Source organism: Scyliorhinus canicula, chromosome 8 (genome assembly GCF_902713615.1).
Source record: "Scyliorhinus canicula chromosome 8, sScyCan1.1, whole genome shotgun sequence".
Classification (NCBI taxonomy): Eukaryota; Metazoa; Chordata; class Chondrichthyes; order Carcharhiniformes; family Scyliorhinidae; genus Scyliorhinus; species Scyliorhinus canicula.
In genome coordinates, this window is record NC_052153.1 from 94419238 (window position 1) to 94437543 (window position 18306).

The 18306-nt window shown below is 47.0% G+C and overlaps 1 protein-coding gene across 1 annotated transcript in view; it reads left to right on the forward strand.

Moving 5' to 3' along the window:
* Positions 1–18306, forward strand: part of LOC119970397 (transient receptor potential cation channel subfamily M member 6-like) — a 282278-nt gene that overhangs the window by 926 nt on the left and 263046 nt on the right. The gene's annotated exons all lie outside the window — the stretch shown is intronic.

Genomic DNA, 18306 nt, shown 5'->3' on the forward strand with positions numbered 1-18306 from the left:
CTGGGCTTGCCGTCTCAGTGCTTGGCAGCGGGTGGGGACCCTCGGCTGGGGTGGACTCCCATGGGAGGGTGGGGAGGACGCACTGGGGGGGGGGGGGGCAACTGTGCGTGACACCACCATGCTAACCACTGGAACCCGTTCTGGGGGCAACCCTTGTCCCTGCCCGTCTGCCCCACCGAGCACCCATAACCCCCACGAACTGCTGAGGCCTCCGGCTGTGAGGCTGAAGGCTATTGCTAATAGGGAATTGGCAATCGTGGCAAAAGTGAGCACTCCACCCAACCCAAGTGGATTCCTGTAGGTGGGCCATGTAGCATGTGGGAGTCATTGCCGAGCATCCCAAGCAGATTGCGATGCCTGGACACTGTGCTTGAATACTGTGGGAGGCAGCCTCACACAGACAGCAGCCAACATCCGAACACCCAGAGGATGGGACACAGCTCTAGGAGCATGTCCATGCTGGAGGGGGGTGGGTGCCACGGGGAAGGGACCAGGTGATATTATGATCGGGGGTCTGCGGTACAGAGTGAGGGAGGCCCGTTGCGGCTGGGAGTACGTGGGCGGGCGTTCCAGGTGGGGGGGAGGAGGGAGGGGGTCAATGGGGGAATGGGAGGTCTCGGGGTGGGCCATGTTTGTCAGTTTAACACTCTCTCCCAAATGCCTTACAGATATTGAATGTTATGGCAGGGATTTAGGATCCAGCAGAACTTGTCATGGTGATGCTGCCGGTATGCCGGGTGGCCAGTTGCTGGAGCCGGCAGTAGCAGCAGTGTCTACAAATGCTCGAGACAGTGGCCCATGTGTTGGTCCCTGCCCCACATCCTGAGGATCCGGCCGCCCATCAGGCCAGGAAGGGACCCAGGGGGGGAGTCCCTAGTCACTGGTCATTTGAACAGATGATGGACAGCGTGTGCCACAGGAGGCTTCGCCTCAACAAGGAGATGGTGTGGCATCTGTGCCATATCCTTGCGGATTTGGCATCACATGGAGGAGGAAAGCACCTGCTCCCGGTGGCTATCAAGGTCACTACAGCCCTGAACGTTTATGCCATGGGATCATTCCAGGGCTCGAGCAGGGACCTGTGTGTTATCTCGCAGCCCACAGGTGGAGCCGACAGATCATGGATGCCCTATATGCCCGGGCGGAAAACTACATAATCTTTGACATGAACCAAGTCCAACAGGATGCCCAGGCAGCAGGTTTCTCCACCATCACCAGATGCCCCAGGCCCATGGGAAAGTGGATGGCATGCATTTTGCCCTGCGCCCACCAGGCTATCTGGGAATGCCCTAAGTTAACAGAAAGGAGTTCCACTCCCTCAACAAACAGGTCATGTGCGACCACCATATGAAGATCATGCACGTGTGTGCACACTTCCCGGGAGCATCCACGAAAGTTACAACCTGGGGCAGTCGGTCATCCCAGGACCACCCCAGGATCAGTGGCTGGCTCTTGGGGGATAAGGGATATCCGCTGAGGACCTGGCTAATGACGCCAGTACAGAGGCCAGAGACCGAAGCGAAGACCCGGTACAACGAGGTACATGCAGCCACCTGGGCTGTGTTTGAGCGATGCATCAGACTCCTCAAGAGGCCGTTCCAATGTCTCGACCACTCCGGTGGTGCACTCCAGTACACCTGCTTTGTGGTGGTCTGCTGTGTCCTCCACAACCTTGCACAACAGCGGAGTGACGAGATGGAGGTTGGTGAGGAGGAATGTGGCCACCTCCAAGGAGGAGGAGGAGGATGATGAGGTGGCGCTGGACCTGTAGTGGCTGGAGGATGATCCCGAGGAGGAACCAGAGGACAAGCCGGAGGCTGCAGGACAGGCGCAGCGACGAAGGTCCGGTAAGCCCGAAGGGCCAGGGAGGCCCCCATAATCACCTGATTCACTTAGGACATGGCTACCTTACTCACCCCCCCCCCCCCCCCCCCCCTCCTCACCCCCCTGCCACCATCTCCCACCCTCCCAGGGTATGTGTTACATCACTCCAGGGTGCTGGGACAGTGTCGGCACCTCCAGTGGTTCACTGCCGAGGGCAGGGGGGGTGATGATAACCCGCAGAGAACTGTGCGCCAGTGCATCACAATCTAATCCATAGTCTGACCCCTGCCTGTCTATTGAGTGCTTGCTCACACCCATCACCTGCATAACTGGAGTGCACCACCGGAGCGGGCGAGGCATTGGAACTGCATCTTGAGGAGCCCGATGCACTGCTCAATCACAACTGGGGGGAGGGGAGAGGGGGGGGGGGAGCGGAAGATGCCTGGAGAGATGGGCCAAGGGTTTGGAGGTCAGCCCACATTACGGAAGAAAGTGACAGACGTGTCGTTCCGGTTCTGCACAAGGGTGTTTATTGTGTTTTACAATTCCCCACTTTCCCGATGGTGCTGCCCCCTCCCCAGTGCCCTCAGTGACCCTCGATATGCTTTGCCTTCCTAGCTCTACCGCTACGTCTATATGTGTCCCTCAGTATGAGAGATGGGTCAGTCAGTGAGGCAATTACAACTCACACTTGACAGGACCTCCAGGTGGAGCCCGGTGGTTCCTCACCTACTCAGGAAAATCAAAGGATCTGGGCGTAGAGGTCGACAGATCTTTGAAAGTGGCAACACAAGTGGACAAGTTAGTCAAGAAAGCATATTGAATGCTTACCTTCATTGGACGAGACATTGAGTATAAAAACTGGCAAGTCATGCTTCCGTTGCATAGAACCTTGGTAAAGTCGCACTTGGAATATTGCGCACAATTCTGGTAGCCACACTACCAGAAAGATGTGAAGGCTTTGGAGAGAGTGCAGAGGAGGCTTACGGAAAAGTTTAGAGATGTACGAGGCAGGTTTTTTACACAGAAAGTGGTGAGTGCCTGGAACATGCTGCCAGGGGAGATTGGAAGCAGATACATTAACGGTGTTCAAAAGGCATCTCGACAATTACATGGACAGGATGGGTATGGAGGGATTCGGCTCAAGGAAGTGCTGAGGGTTTTGGCCAAGGTTGGTATCATGACCAGTACAAGTTTGGAGAACCTAAGGGCCTGTTCTTGTGCTGTATTATTCTTTGTTCTTTGTTCTCTACGACATCCGCCAACCTCCACATGGGTTTTTAAAAACTAAATTTAGAGTACCCAATTCATTTTTTTCCAATTCGGGGGCAATTTAGCGTGGCCAATTTACCGAGCCTGCACATCTTTTTGGGTTATGGGGGTGAGACCCACGAAGACATGAGGAGAATGTGCAAACTCCACAGAGACAGTGACCCGGGATCGAACCTGGGTCCTTGGCGGCGTGAGGCAGCAGTGCAAACCTCTGCGCCACCATCTCGCCCTGATGGCTGCGCAGCCCAGTGACCCCCAGAGCCCGTTCCTTGAAGGAGGTGAAGATTCTTAAGTCTGACACCCCACCACTAGTCTAGACTCTTTCCCAGTGATTGGGGGAGAGCTTTTCCTGAGGAGACACAGAGAGGGCATTATTAGCCACATGCGTGGTTCACAGTGTCACAGTGGTGGGGGGGGGGGAAGGAATAATTGGAGGGGGTTGAAGGGGGAGGGGTGAAGAGAGGGCTGGTGGAGGTTTGAAGGGAGAGGGGCTGGAGGGAGGGTTGGGGGTCGCATGGAGAGTTGGAGGGCTGGATCTTCGCGTGGGGCTGAAAGGAGGTGGGTGCATTGGTGCCTACTCACTCGTGCTGCCCGGTGTAGCTCGATTACCTTTTTTCTGGCACTGGAGGCAGTTCTCCTGATCACCGGCAATGTGTGGCACCGAGGTCTGCTAGGTTGGCGACCGCAGTGGAGAGCCTGGTGCACATTACTGAAGGTGTCCAAGGCTTTGCACAGTTGGTGATGGCCATGGCTGAGAGTCTCGACAGAATGCCCATGTCATTGGGGAATGTGACCCAGTACCAGACTGACCTTGGTGAGGTTCTACGGGACATGTCCCACTCTCGGATGGGCATGGCCGAGGCATTGCAGAGCTTGTCCCAGTCGTAGCTGAGCATTGCTGTGGTGCTGCAGAGCATGTCCTACTCACTGAGGAGCATCGCCGAGGGCCTCAACACGATGGTGCAGACCATGGGGAGCCGCCAGGGCTGGCAGAGACAGATGATTCAGGGGAAGTTGGGGCTCAAACCAGCTGCTCCTCCATCCCAAGGTGAACCCCACTGAGTGCCAACCCGGACCAGTCCCATGGAGTGGGGTGGTGGCCATCAGCTCTCCCGAGTTCCACCCTTCTGATGTGGCGCCAGCACACCGGACAGGGCGGCACGGCTGTGCATGTGCTGCCACAAGTGAGCCGGGGCCGTCCGACCCCAGAGCCCCCAGAGGATGCCCACCAGGGGCATCGAAGGCCACAGGACGAGGAAGCAGCTGATGCCTCCCTCTCAGAGGTGCATACCACAGACATACCTAGACATGGTAGAGCTAGGAAGGCAAAGGACCTCTAGGATCACTGAGGGCAGCGGGGGAGGGGGGAGGGAGTGCGGCGGGAATAAGTGGGGGGTTAGGGGGCTTGGGGTTGGGGTGGGGGAAGCACCATCGGAAAGGTGGGGAATTGCCAATAGCACAGTCGTTAGCACTGTTGCATCATAGCGTCAGTGTCCGAGGTTCGATTCCTGGCTTGGGTCACTGTCTCTGTGGAGTTTGCACGTTCTCCCCGTGCCTGTGTGGGTTTCCTCCGGATGCTCCGGTGTCCTCCCACAAGTCCCGAAAAACATGCTTGTTAGGTGAATTGGACATTCTGAATTCTCCCGCTGCGTACACGAACAGGCACCAGAGTGTGGCGACTAGGGGATTTTCACAGTCTTCATTGACGTGCTAATGTAAGCCTACTTGTGACAATAATAAAGATTATTATTATTATTATTAATTGTCAAACACAATAAACACCTTTGTGCACAACCGGTATGATGCTTCTATCACCATCATCTGCAATGTGGGCTGACCCCTGAACGCTTGGCCCATCTCTCCAGGCATCTCCCCCACCCTGTGTTGCTCACCCAGCCTCCCGCCATGACTATGCTCCTGGAGCTGTGTCCGATCCACTGCGTGTTTGGATGTTGGCTGTTGCACGTGTGCTGTTGCCTCCCGCAGTGTTCAAGCACGGTGTCCAGGCATCAAAGTATGATCGGAATGCTAAGCAATGACTCCCACATGCTATATTGCCTGCCCACCCATGTGAATCCACTTGTGTTGTGTGAAGTGCTCACTTAACCATGATTGCCAATTCCCTATTAGCGATAGCCTTCACCGCACAGCCAGAGGCCTTGGCAATCAGTGGGGGTTCTGGGTGGTCGGTGGGGCAGTCGGGCAGGCACAATTGTAGCTCAAGGAATGGATACACATGATTCAGATGTTGCCATGGTGGTGCCACAGGCAGTTGCCCCCTGGTTGCCCCCTCAGTACACCCCTACACTCCCATTGCGGCCCACCTCTGTGGAGGGACCCTCACCCTCAGACGAGGGTTCTCTGTCCCCCAACACGCACTGGGGTGCCAAGCCCAGCAGCTCCGGGCCCTTTGCCTGTGAACAAAGATGACTATTCACCTCCTCGGCTACCCACAGAAGCACTTCGGTCAGATTCACATTTTTCAAAAGGAGTACTGGTCGGCGCCAGCATGGCCACCTGCTGAGGAGGCCGCTGAATGATCGAAGGCTGTTGGATTTTGGGTGGCTCTCGTTAATTGTATTGTTATGGGCCAGGGTTTAGAGAACCCCAACGTGTATCATGGAGTTCACCTGACCCACAACCTTTAATAGATTGTGGTATGGGGAGCACACATCCCACTCTACAGATGTGGTACAGCAGAAATCGAAAAGTGTTTTTTAAAGCAAAACAATGTTTATTCTATGAACTCAAGTTAACCATTTTAAAACAAACAGTGAACATCTTAGCAAAATCAATTCAAATACAATCCCCAAAGAATACAACACTAAGTAATCCTTAAGCTTTCCTTTTAACATCCATAATGCATAAAACAAGCCTTTTAACGGAAGCACATCAGGTTTAAATTCACTACTGAGAACAGTTATCACTCTGAATTCATCAATTGATTAAGAGATAGTCTTTACATGGCAGAGAGAACAACATTACACCTTCTCTGGCTGGCTACAGATCCAACACTGAAACAAAACAAAAAAACACACACCCAAGCTTTTCTCAAATGAAACTAAAACGCTGAGCCAGAGCCCAGCTCCACCCACACTCTGACATCACTGCAGTAACTTTAGCAGACTATAATTTCTCAAAGTGACATACTCATGACACCGCGCCCCCAAAAAAAATAAACCATCAACTTCTAGATGGTTTCATTTTTTACCTTTTCACTATCCTTTAAGAAATGCACACAGTAAATATACTTTTTTGTTTAAAAAAAACAACATACGCAAACAGCTATAATAATATAGTCTATTTCTTTTTGTTCTTCTTCCTCCAACCGGAATCCCTCTCGATTGACTGCCTCTTTGAACAAGAGGTTTTCTGCACGATCCATCCATTTCTCTATGCCTCGGCATGTCTCTTTAAAGGCAGATACTTTAGATCAATCTGGTCACAGAGTCCCTTGTAATTCTCCAACTCAGGAGCATTGGTTATCACAGCTTTCAGGCAGTCAAATGCTGTTGAAACTCCGCTGTCCACAGAAATTTTCGACGTTTCTTCAGCAAGTCCATCAGTGGAGCAACCACGCTACAAACCATTTTCACAAATGTTCGATCAAATCCACTCATGCCAAGAAATAGCATTATTTCCCTTCATCTTGAGGGTATCTGAAACTCCTCAATAACTGTTGGTTTCACATCCCGTGTGACCATTCAACCCTGTCCGATTGTATGGCCAAGGAAAATGACTTGGGCTTTTCCAAATTCACTTTTGGCCCAAACACGCCTCCTGAAGTTGATTGAATAACTCCATCAGATGTTTTAAATGTTCTTTTCCTGTCTGGCTGAAAATTACCAGATCGTCGATGTACACCGCACAATTGGGTAATCCTGAAACTACTTTAGTTAAACGTTGAAATGTGGCTGGGGCGTTTTTCATGCCAAATGGCATAACTTTGAATTGGTATATACCATCTGGAGTCACAAAAGCTGAAATCTCCTTCACCCTTTCGGATAAAGGTACCTGCCAGTAACCTTTAAGTAAAACCAGTTTGGAAATAAAAGCTGATTGTCCCACTTTCTCAATGCAATCCTCCAAATGTGGGATAGGATAAGAGTCCGTTCTTGTAACTGCATTAACCGTTCTATAGCCCACACACAATTGTTGGGTACCATCTGGTTTAGGTACCATCACTATTGGTGAGCTCCTTTGGCTGCTACCCACTTCAATTATGCCATTTTTAAGCATACTCTCAATCTTTTTGTTAACCTGTACCAATTTTAAAGGGTTAAGTCTATATGGAGGTTGTTTGATTGGAACAGCATTTTCCACATCTACATCATATATAGCCATTTTAGTACTTCCCAATTTATCTCTACAATCTTGCCCATGTGACATCAATAACTCTTTCAGGTCAGTCCGTTTTTCCTCTGGAAGGTAACTCAACAATTTATCCCAATTTTTAAGAACATCCTCGTTTTCCAATTTAATTTGAGGTACGTCAAATTCACAGTCATCTGGATTTGATTTGTCACTTTGAGTTAGAATCATTAAAACCTCCTTTTTCTCTCCCCTGTCAAAGTACATTTTAAGCATATTCACAAGACACACTCGGTGAGTTTTCCTCCTATCCAGCATTTTTAACCACATAATTCACCTCACTTAATTTCCTTTCAATCTGATAAGATCCACAAAACCTTGCTTTTAAAGGTTCACCTACCACTAACAATACAAAAACTTTATCTCCACTGGCAAAACTATGAACTTTGGATTTCTTGTCCATGACCCGTTTCATCACACGTTGTGCAACTTTTAAATGTTGTCTCGCTAATTCACCTGCTCTATTTAATTGTTCTCTAAAATTTGACATGTAGTCCAATAATGTAATTTATGATTTCTCACTCACCAATTTTTCCTTAATCAATTTAAGTGGTCCTCTTACCTCATGACCAAAAATTAGTTCAAAATGACTAAATTTGGTTGACTCATTAGGTGCATCCCTAATTGCAAACAGTACAAATGGAATTACATTACCTCTGGATAATCGTGACCATAAGCCCTCAACATTGTCTATAATGCCTGGTGCCACCTTTCTAATTCTGCCTGCGATTCTGGGTGGTACACAGTTGTTCTTTTTCAACCATCTGATCAAAAATCATTTCTCATAATTGCACTTCAACTTCATCTTCACTCTTTGATTTCTCCTCTTGTCTTAACCTGTGACTTTGTGACGTTGTTACTACACAATCCGGAAAAATCCCAGGATATTCATCCTTCAGCACTTCAGTTGTCTGATTTTCCACTGGCTTATCAACCACAGTAAGCATCACTCCCACCTGCGATCCAGCAATATCATTACCCAAGATAAACTGTATTCCTGGACAAGGTAGTTTATCTATTACTCTTACTACCACTTCACCACTCTTCACTGGACTTTCCAACCTTACCTTATATAATGGAACACTACTCCTCTCACCCAGAATCCACATATTACCACCTTTTCTGGCAATATTCTTCCCAAACTACATAACTCCTCATCTCTTACCATTAAAGATTGATTAGCTCCCGTATCTCTTAAAATTGTGACTTCTTTACCTGCTCCTCCTGATACAATGAGTAAACTTTACCCACACAAATAAATTCTTTAAAGGGATCTGGCACCTTCTTATCAATCACCTCTGAATCAGGCTGTACAATCTTTTGCACCTCCTTCGCTTCACTTGGGCTTTCGTTACCACTTTAACAAACCCCACTGTCTTATCCTGTTTTACCATATCAGTCTTCCCAGTGCTTTTCTTCAACCACCAACACTGTGACTTTACATGGCCTAGTTTATTACAGTGAAAACATTTGAAACTTTTCATTTCTTTTCCACCCGCCTGGACTTCTTTTTAATCTGACATACAGGGCGGGATTCTCCAACTCCCCGCCGGGTTGGAGAATCGCCGGGTGCAGCGTGAATCCCTCCCCAGCAGGCCGCCGAATTCTCCGGCACCGGAGATACGACGGGGGCAGGAATTGCGCCGCGTCGGTCGGCGGCAGCTCGCAGTGGCCCCCGTGCCGATTCTCCGGCCCGTGATGGCCCGAAGTCGCTCTGGTTCTATGCCAGTCTCACCGGCGTAGATTAGACTAGGTCCCTTACCGGCGGGACCTGATGGCGCGGGCTGGCTCCGGGGTCCTGGAGGGGAGGGGCGCAGGACGATTTTTCCCTGGGGTGTGCCCCCACGGTGGCCTGGCCCGCGATCGGGGCCCACTGACTCTTTTCCTACGCGCCAGCCATGTCAGCCTCCGCGATGGCCGATGTGTAGGTGAACCCCCCCGCGCATGCGCCGGGATTACGTCAGCAGTCGCTGACGCTCCCGCGCATGTGCGGACTCGTGCCGGCCAGCGGAGTCCCTTTGGCCCCGGCTGGCGTGGCGCTAAAGGCCTTCCACACCAGCCGGCAGGGCGCAAACCACTCCGGCTCCGGCCTAGCCGCTGAAGGTTCGTAGAATTCCACACCTTTGGGGCGGGCCGACGCCGGAGTGGTTCACGCCACTCCGTCCCGCCGGGACCCCCCGCCCCGCCAGGTACGGAAGAATCCCGCCCACAGTCTCCTCATTATCTCCCATCTGATCACCTTTGCCTCTACCACTTGAGTATTTCTCATGTCTTCAGTTTCTATCCCTCATAGGCTGAAACTGATGTCGGAAACCAAGCTTTGATTTATGAACTAATTCATAATCATCTGCCATTTCTGCTGCAAATCTCGCAGTTTTATCCCTCTGATCTTCCACATGAGTTCCCACAACATCAGGAATTGAATTTTTAAACTCCTCTAAAAGTATAATTTCTCTGAGAGCTTCACACGTTTGGTCTATTTTCAAAGTCCTTATCCACCTATCAAAATTACTCTGAGCCTTTCATGCTCCATGTATTTTTGACCAAATTCTTTCCTTAAATTCCTAAACCTTTGTCTGTAGGCTTCAGGCACTAGTTCATATGCATCTAAGGTGGATTTTTTCACCTCCTCATACGTCCCAGATACCTCCTCTGGTTGTGATGCAAACACTTCACTAGCCCTACCTACCAGCTTTGTTTGAATCAGTAATACACACATGTCCTGTGGCCATTTTATTTGTTTAGCCACCTTCTGAAATGAAATGAAAAAGGCTTCTACCTCCTTCTCGTTAAACCTTGGCAATGCCTGGACATATTTAAATAGATTCCCACCAAGCCTTCAACTTTGACGCTCTTTCTCTTTATCCTCATCACTCTCCTCAAACTGTACCTTTCCCTTTAAATCCACCAATCTAGGCTGACTATCATGTTTCATGGCGATTTTCCAAAGTTCAAACTCTCTATCTCTTTCTTTTTCCTCTCTATCTCTTTTCTATTCAAGCTGCTTTAATTCTTTCTCATGTTCCATTTGTTTAATTTTTAACTGAATTTTTGCCATTTCCAATGAGTCAGACTCAGGCAATTTTAAATGCTTAGCCACCGCCATAATCACCTCATCTTTTCACATTTTGTCAGGTAATGTTAACTGCGATGTTTTTTGCCAAATTTAACAGTCTGCTTTTAGTCTCTGTCCGCAAGGCACTGCGTGTGACCGTCTCGACCCAAAAACTTCAGAGCCTCTGAAAGGACCATTGTCCACAACACACTCTCTACTTAAACTGAAATACCACACCATAAAATCAACCACAATATGCTCACCCCTCACTGTCTTTAAGTTCACTAAGCCAATCCAATAGATAGACTTTTATCCCGGACGAGCCTCCAGTTTATTATGGGCCAGCGTTTAGAGAACTCCAAAGTGTACCATGAAGTTCATCTGACCCACAACGTTTAATAGATTGTGGTATGGGGGGCACACGGCCCACTCTACAGGTGTGGTACAGTAGAAATGGAAAATTATTTTTTCAAGCAAAACAATGTTTATTCTATAAACTCAAGTTAACCTTTTTTAAAAATATAGTGAACATCTTAGCAACCATCAATTCAAATACAACACCAAGTAATCCTTAAACTTTCCTTTTAACATCCACATGTCACAAACAAACCTTTTAACAGAAGCCCGTCAGGTTTAAATTCACTACTGAGAACAGTTATCACCCTGAATTCACCAAATGATGAAGAGATAGGGCCCGATTCTCTGCTCCCCACGCCGGGTGGAAAATCGGGGGAGGGCCGGGCGACTCATGACTCGCTGCCCAGGCAACCCCCGTGATTCTCCCACCCCCCGCTCGGAGAATCGCCGCTCGCTGTTTTTCACGGCGACCGGCGATTATCCGGCCTGGATGGGCTGAGCGGCCTGACATTCCCGACCAGTTCACGCCGGCGGCAACCTGCGCATGTGCAGCTGACGTCACTTAGGTGCCACCGTCGCGTCATTCTCGGCGCGCCGCCTTGATGCAAGCGTCAAGGCCCGGCGGCAGAGAATTACGGAATGCCGCTCCTAGCCCCCTGGGGGGAGGGGGGGTGAATAGGGTGCGAGGAGCAACCTCCGAGGCCGTTGTGAAACTCGGCCGAGTTCACGACGGCTTCCCGATGCCGCGCAGGGGCGGAGAATTCCGCCCATCATCTTTACATGGCAGAGAGAACAACATTACACCTTCTCTGGCTGACTGCGACTCCAACACTGAAACAAAACCAAAAAACACACACACCCAAGCTTTTCTCAAAGTGAAACTAAAAAGCAGAGCCAGAGCCCAGCTCCACCTACACTCTGACACCACTGCAGTAACTTTAGCAGACTACCATTTCTGAAAGTGACATTCACATGAAAGTAGGGAAATTGGGCTTAAATGGTGATGATTGGTTTCTCGCCATGCTATGGCGAGATACCGATTTTGCCTATGGATGTGTGCCGGTTGCATCTACAACTGTTTGGCACCTGGTGCAGTTCTTGTTTGTGGCCTCTCCTGCTACTCACAGGCCTTGGTTGGCCTGAGATTGAGCATAACAAGGCCGGAGAATCGCTTCTGATGTGTTGACGGTGGGACTGAACTGTCTACAGTTCGTGTTCCCATTAGGGGCGCTATGCCTGGAGCAATTCAGGAAATGCTAATGGGCCAGCACTCTGCTGGTGTGAATTCCGAGCAATTCCCAGCCCAGCAAGGATTCTAACTACTCGGACTGCAGTTAGCGCCAAGGAGCCTAGCAGCTGGAGCTGTTTTTAAGTGCTCCGTTTATTCCATTCCATTTACCACACACTCACTGCAGCTACCAAGATGGTTTAAAGAAGACTTGCCCCCTCCACCCCCCCCCCCCCCCACCCTGCCCACTGAGGTCGTGAATCAGAGGTGGACCCCAGATCCATGCCAGTAAGGAGCGGAGGGACACCCTCCTCTCCAATGTGGACTGCAGACTGAAGCCTGACCTCCTGAACACTGCCTGGGCAGTGATGGCAGAGCCAGTCAGTGCTGGCAGTCTCACAGATGAGGGTCACTGGTGAGCCCTCTGCCCTGAGAGGGGAGAGTGCCGTAGGCCGTTGCAGGTGTCCCGGTTGGGGTGAGGTCTGTTGAATCCATACTTTCTCTGCAATAGTGCAGTGCTTCTGAGGAATGCCAACACTCAGTGGGCTCCTGATTGAACTTGACTCTTGATGCAGCTGGGGTATGAGGGTGTCCCGAGGGGCAGCCTGGGTTGGCTCCCAGATGACCAGCGGCCTTCTGAGCATTTACAGGACACAGGCAGCACTCAGCAGTATGAGTGACCTGTATGCAGCACCAAAAGGGTGCTTTTAAAAGACAGATTACAGCAATGTTGGTCTGTGCCAGGCCATCTCGATCCTGAGGGGGACACCCCAAGTTCACGGACTCCGCACCAAGTCACTACCCGCTACTGCCCACAGTCCAGGCACCAATCTCCCCAGCAGGTCCAACAGTTTTCAACGGTTTTTTAGTGTTTTTTTAGCCTCTCACTCCCCCTCTGCAGCCATGATGCCCAGCCCACGTTTGTAAATACTTGCAGTAATTCACGCCCACGAGACTCCCGCCTGAGAGGAGTGGAGCATCATGGAAGGGCAGAGCATACAGTGTCCAACCCGCTAATCACATTTAAATGCATACAAATGCAAACTCCCACCAGCGCAGGGCACAAACCTCGTTATCGCCACCAACAACGGACTGGACTATGGCACCCAAATCGGTGCTGGGCGTGGATGTCGATTTTGGCCGGACGCATGCTTCTCTGCCCGATTGCAGTTCGTGTTTGCGGCATCGTGAGATGGAGAATTTTATCCACTGTGTGGAAATATGTTCCCATATACTCACACCCATTTCCTTGAAAATCTGTAACCCCCAGGATGTTGATTGAGAATTTGAAATGGATTTTTCCCAGAAGTATTCATCGAATGCCAGAGAATGTCAGGAAAAACAAGAGAATGAATGTTGAGATTTCCTTGCTTCAGAGGAGATTTCCAGCTCTTTGAAAAGTCAAGGGAACTGAAGGTGAATCTTTAAAAAAATGAAACCTGCATTTTGCATATCATGGCATTTTAAGTCAGTGCAGATCTGAATTCAAATATATTAAGCAAGTTACATTGTGACACTGAACAAAGGGCCATAACAAACCATTTGCTATATCTTATTGAAATTCACAATAGTAATTATTTTTTAAGAGCAATATTTTTCTTTGTGTAGGGGTAATAGAGAAAACAGTGTTATTACAATCCAGAAGTGAAGATTCATTTTATTCCTTACTAAAAAAAAACATTTGTATTTCTTTAGACAGAAAGATTGTGTATTGCAAATTTGAAATTAAGCTCTGATAGTTATTGGACTGAATTCTCCACCGTCGGGATGCTCCGTTTTGACGGCAGCCCAGAGGTTTCCCGATGGCGTGGGGCTGCTCCACAACGAGAAACCCTATTGACCAGTCAGTGAAACAGAGAATCCCGATGGCGTGCTGAACCAGAAATCTGGTATGGCTGGACAGAGAAACCCGCCCATTATCTGGAAGTAATTGTGTTTTTCTGTTTGTTTGGTGACTGTCCTTGTGAAAGTTACTAAAGTAGCCAGTTTTGTCATGTACATAGCTTAAAGTTATATGAATGAAATTAAAATCGCTTATTGTCACAAGTAGGCTTCAATGAAGTTACTGTGAAAAGCCCCTAGTCGCCACATTCCGGCGCCTGTTCGGGGAGGCTGGTACGGGAATCGAACCGTGCTGCTGGCCTGTTTTAAAAGCCAGTGATTTAGCCGAGTGAGCTAAACCAGCCCCATATCTTCAAATTCTTCAGGTCTTTATAATGTGGAATGAGTGTGAAGGTTACAGATTATATGATTTACAATCCAGCACTAATCTCAAACACTGATCTCCATAAAATCAGAAGGATGACACCTGCACACTTCCACCCAAACAGGAAAATGTATTTAAACAAATTGACTGGAAATAAATGATTGATCCTGTGAGTTGCATTCTCCCTTGAGATTTTTGCTTGTTTTATTAGTTCTCCATTTAATTTCTTAATTGGAGAAATGGATATTGGTGGATCTATGTAATGAAATTATCATTTAATTCTCAGTTACAAGCTTCTGAAAATGACTCATATGGTTTCAGCACACTTTGGCCCAGAATTTCCTCACGAATAACTATGGTGGTGTTATGGGAGAGGCGTTTTCAGAACCCCAAAATGTATCATGGAGTTCAACCAACCTCCCCGTTTAATGTATTGTTGCTTTTGAAGCACACGGCTTGTTCTCCAGGTGTGGTATTACAATTATGGACATGTGGGTTTTTAAACACAAAGCAATGTTTATTCCATGAATTCAACTTAACCTTTTAAATAAACATTGGATCACTCAACACCCCTTACTTCAAAGATAACCCCGAAAATAATACAACACTAAATAATCCTTCAAAATGTTCCTTCAAACCTCCAAAAGGCTTCACCTTTAACAACAGAAACACATCAGGTTAAAGACATTACTATTATGAGTTTAAATCACCCAAATGATTCAGAGGTAGTCTTTCATGGCAGAGATTACAGCAGATCCAGCTCACTGCAAACACAGACACACCCAAGCTCTTTTCCTTCATGCAGCTCTCAGCAAAACCAACCAAACTGAAAGTAAAAGCAGAAGTGAGCTCAGCTCAACTCCACCCTCTGACATCACTTCAGTAATATGAGCTGCTCCATTTCTTAAAGGTACATTACTTAAACATCCATTTCTTAAAGGTACTCTCACATGGCAGTGGTTCACTGGTGAAGAAAGTTTTTCTCCCCACATTGCGGCTGAATGCTGCATTTTATTCTCCCCAAGTGCATGAGCAAGATTGGTTTATTATGGCATGATTGTTTCATGTAACAAGGGCATAAGGTTCAGTGTTTCATCATCTGAAAGATGCTTCCCATTTGAGTGGAAAGTACTGGGGCCGGAAGACAGCCGGAAGGGTGACTGACACCAGGTACTGCAATAGGATATACTATGTGTTGTTTTTTGAAGGGCTGCTTGAGCATTGGAGGACCAGACAACCAGGGTAATTAGAATAACCACAAGACTGAAGCAAGTGTAGTAAGCGTCAGGTAGCCAAGCTTTATGTCGATATAATAAGAGAAATGATAATGGTGAGATGACTGTTCAGAGTCTGTGACAGTGACTGATATTTCCCTGAACCCTGAGGACTCCTTTAGCGGTAGAAGTTTAATTATCTCACGAGAAGAGCCAAGGTAAGCTTCGTGGTCACTACCATTTCCTTATAGTCTCAGAGGTGAAAATATCTGACAGTGGGGAGTAGATTCTTTGTGAAAGCCTGACCTTGAATTCTAAGCTCATGGACTCAGATTTCTGGGGTCCCGCTTTAAAAAGAAGCATGCTGAATGAGTATCGCATTGGCATGGTACCACTGAGAAGGCAGGGTAACGGCTGAGAATCCTGAGTACAAATATCCAGGAAGGATTTGACACAATGCACTGCGACCTGGAGCCGATTATAGCACCAAGAAGATCTATATCTGTCTTTCTACTGCCTACCCAACAGAGAGACCTCCAGACCACTGGCCTTCATGCTTTGGGATGTCATTTTTGGGGAACAATAGAAAGGAGCTGATGAGAGATTTGTCTCATCACCCAGGGTTTGCAATATGTAACTGGTATTGATGCCCTTGGTGAGCTGTTAAATCCATGTCTATAAATTGTGTAACTGGAACTTGCCTTCATTTTTCTCTCCTCTCTTTTATGATATTCCATGTGAATAGGCTAGGCCATATTTTATTTGTCTCCATCAGTCACTGATCACAGGCAAAGATTTATGCATTTAGTAACTACCATTTGCTTTCTTCATGAAAACATTTACAGTACAGAAGGAGGCCATTCGGTCCATCATGTTTGTGCCAATTGAAAACGAGCATTGTAACCTAATTCACTTTCCAGCTCTTGGTTCTGTAGGCCGGTTGGCTATAGCACTATTTGTAAATCTGCTCATCTAATTTCTTATTAATTCAACTATATTTTTCTTACCTGTAAACACACTTGTCAAACTTTATCAGATGTTTTCCAAAAATCTATCCACAAGACATGACATAATTGTGACAATTATATTTCTAACCTTTAGTCCTTTTCAAAGGCTCACCAATTTTTTTTAGCAGGAAATGGCTGATTATAGTAGTTTTGCGCAGAATGTATGTTATGATAACTCAAAATTGCAACAGATTTTAATGTAGACTGTCACTTAGGTACATTGTTTTATGTTAAAAGTAATAAATATTCACCTGTAACCACACAGCAGAAGTAATTAAACCATTTGTATATGTCTGGATTTAAACAATATCTTATTGGCAGTGTGACCCTAACCAGTGCTTAGCTGTCCTATATTTGTAAATTTCATGCAATTCCAATAAAATGCACTAACAAAAACAGGTTTATCCTGGTTAAAGTCAAGATTCAGTTGTGGAATGTAGATATACCTGTATTTAAGCGGGGGGGGGGGGGGGGGAGGGGGGAGGTTTAACCTTCTGTGCACACATTGCCCTTTGCAGCTTTCAGCTAAAGCACATTTTATTTTATGTAAGAACCATTGTCAAAGTATCTGTTTGTTTGAAATGTGGCCTATTTTAACATAGAAATGGGAATCTACAAACACACATAGACACCTGAGTATTGTGATCACTGACTACATTCTCAACAAATTGGTGCAAATATTTCTCCTGTCCTGGAAGGGTTAAAATATATTACTGGATATGTCCTTGACACATTCATTTTTGACACAAATCTTGCAGATGTGAGGGTATGTAAAGCCTTTCCTTGTTTTTCGGGTACAGCTTTTCTGAAAGATATTTTGTGAAAGGCAAACAAGGAGTACAGAATCTTTATAATTATTTTTCTACTTCAGACTACATCATAATGTGTAGATCTGTGCTCAAGGGTGCTAAAACTGAGCAACGTATTTGCTGCTTAGTGGCAAAGTTTTGCATTCCTCTTGCCGTAAGCACATGCTAAGCTTACTTCACTTTTTCCAAGGGATAGGAAATGTTAGTAAAATTGATTTTCTCAATCGTTAAAATATGGTAAGTTACTTTATTAAATGAAAAAATAATTTTAGCGTTGATAATCAGCTTTGGTTGGTATCAGTACATACATATATTCAACAGTGTGCTTTACTTATACTTTTGTAATTATATTTGTATTCAATTATATCTATTACAAATACAGTATTCATGTTGGCAATAATATCAATAGTGAAATATTTAGTGATATGTAACAGTTTATATTAGTGACTGCATATTTACTTAACATGATCATTTCTAATATTTAATCTTGAAGTTTATTGCAGTAAAATGTCAGTACTCATCTATATTGGAAAAAATACATAATGACTTTCAGAAGTATTTAGCTTGCTCTTTATAGAAAAATATTTAATTATCGATTACTTACTTGAAGGTAGTGGAAATAATATAAAACCGTCTTCCCATAAGATCAGCATCAACCAGAGTAATACAATAATTGGTGTTTTATTAATGCCAGGGCTGTCTCTGAGTGAGATGTTAGTGCATTCAAGCCCAACTCCAGGACTTGGCCACATAATCCATGCGACACGTCAGACCAGAGGAAGTACTGCATTGCCGAAAGATATTGGGGCGAATTCTCTGTTTGAGAGACTAAGTGCTGCCGCCCGGACTGAGTCGCGAGTGTTCTATGTGGGTGAAAGCGGTGCCAGTCCCAGAGTTATTCAGGTCCTGTTAATGGGCTAGCACTAGCGGCACGTAGAACTTGGGCAATTCCAAGGTCTGGTG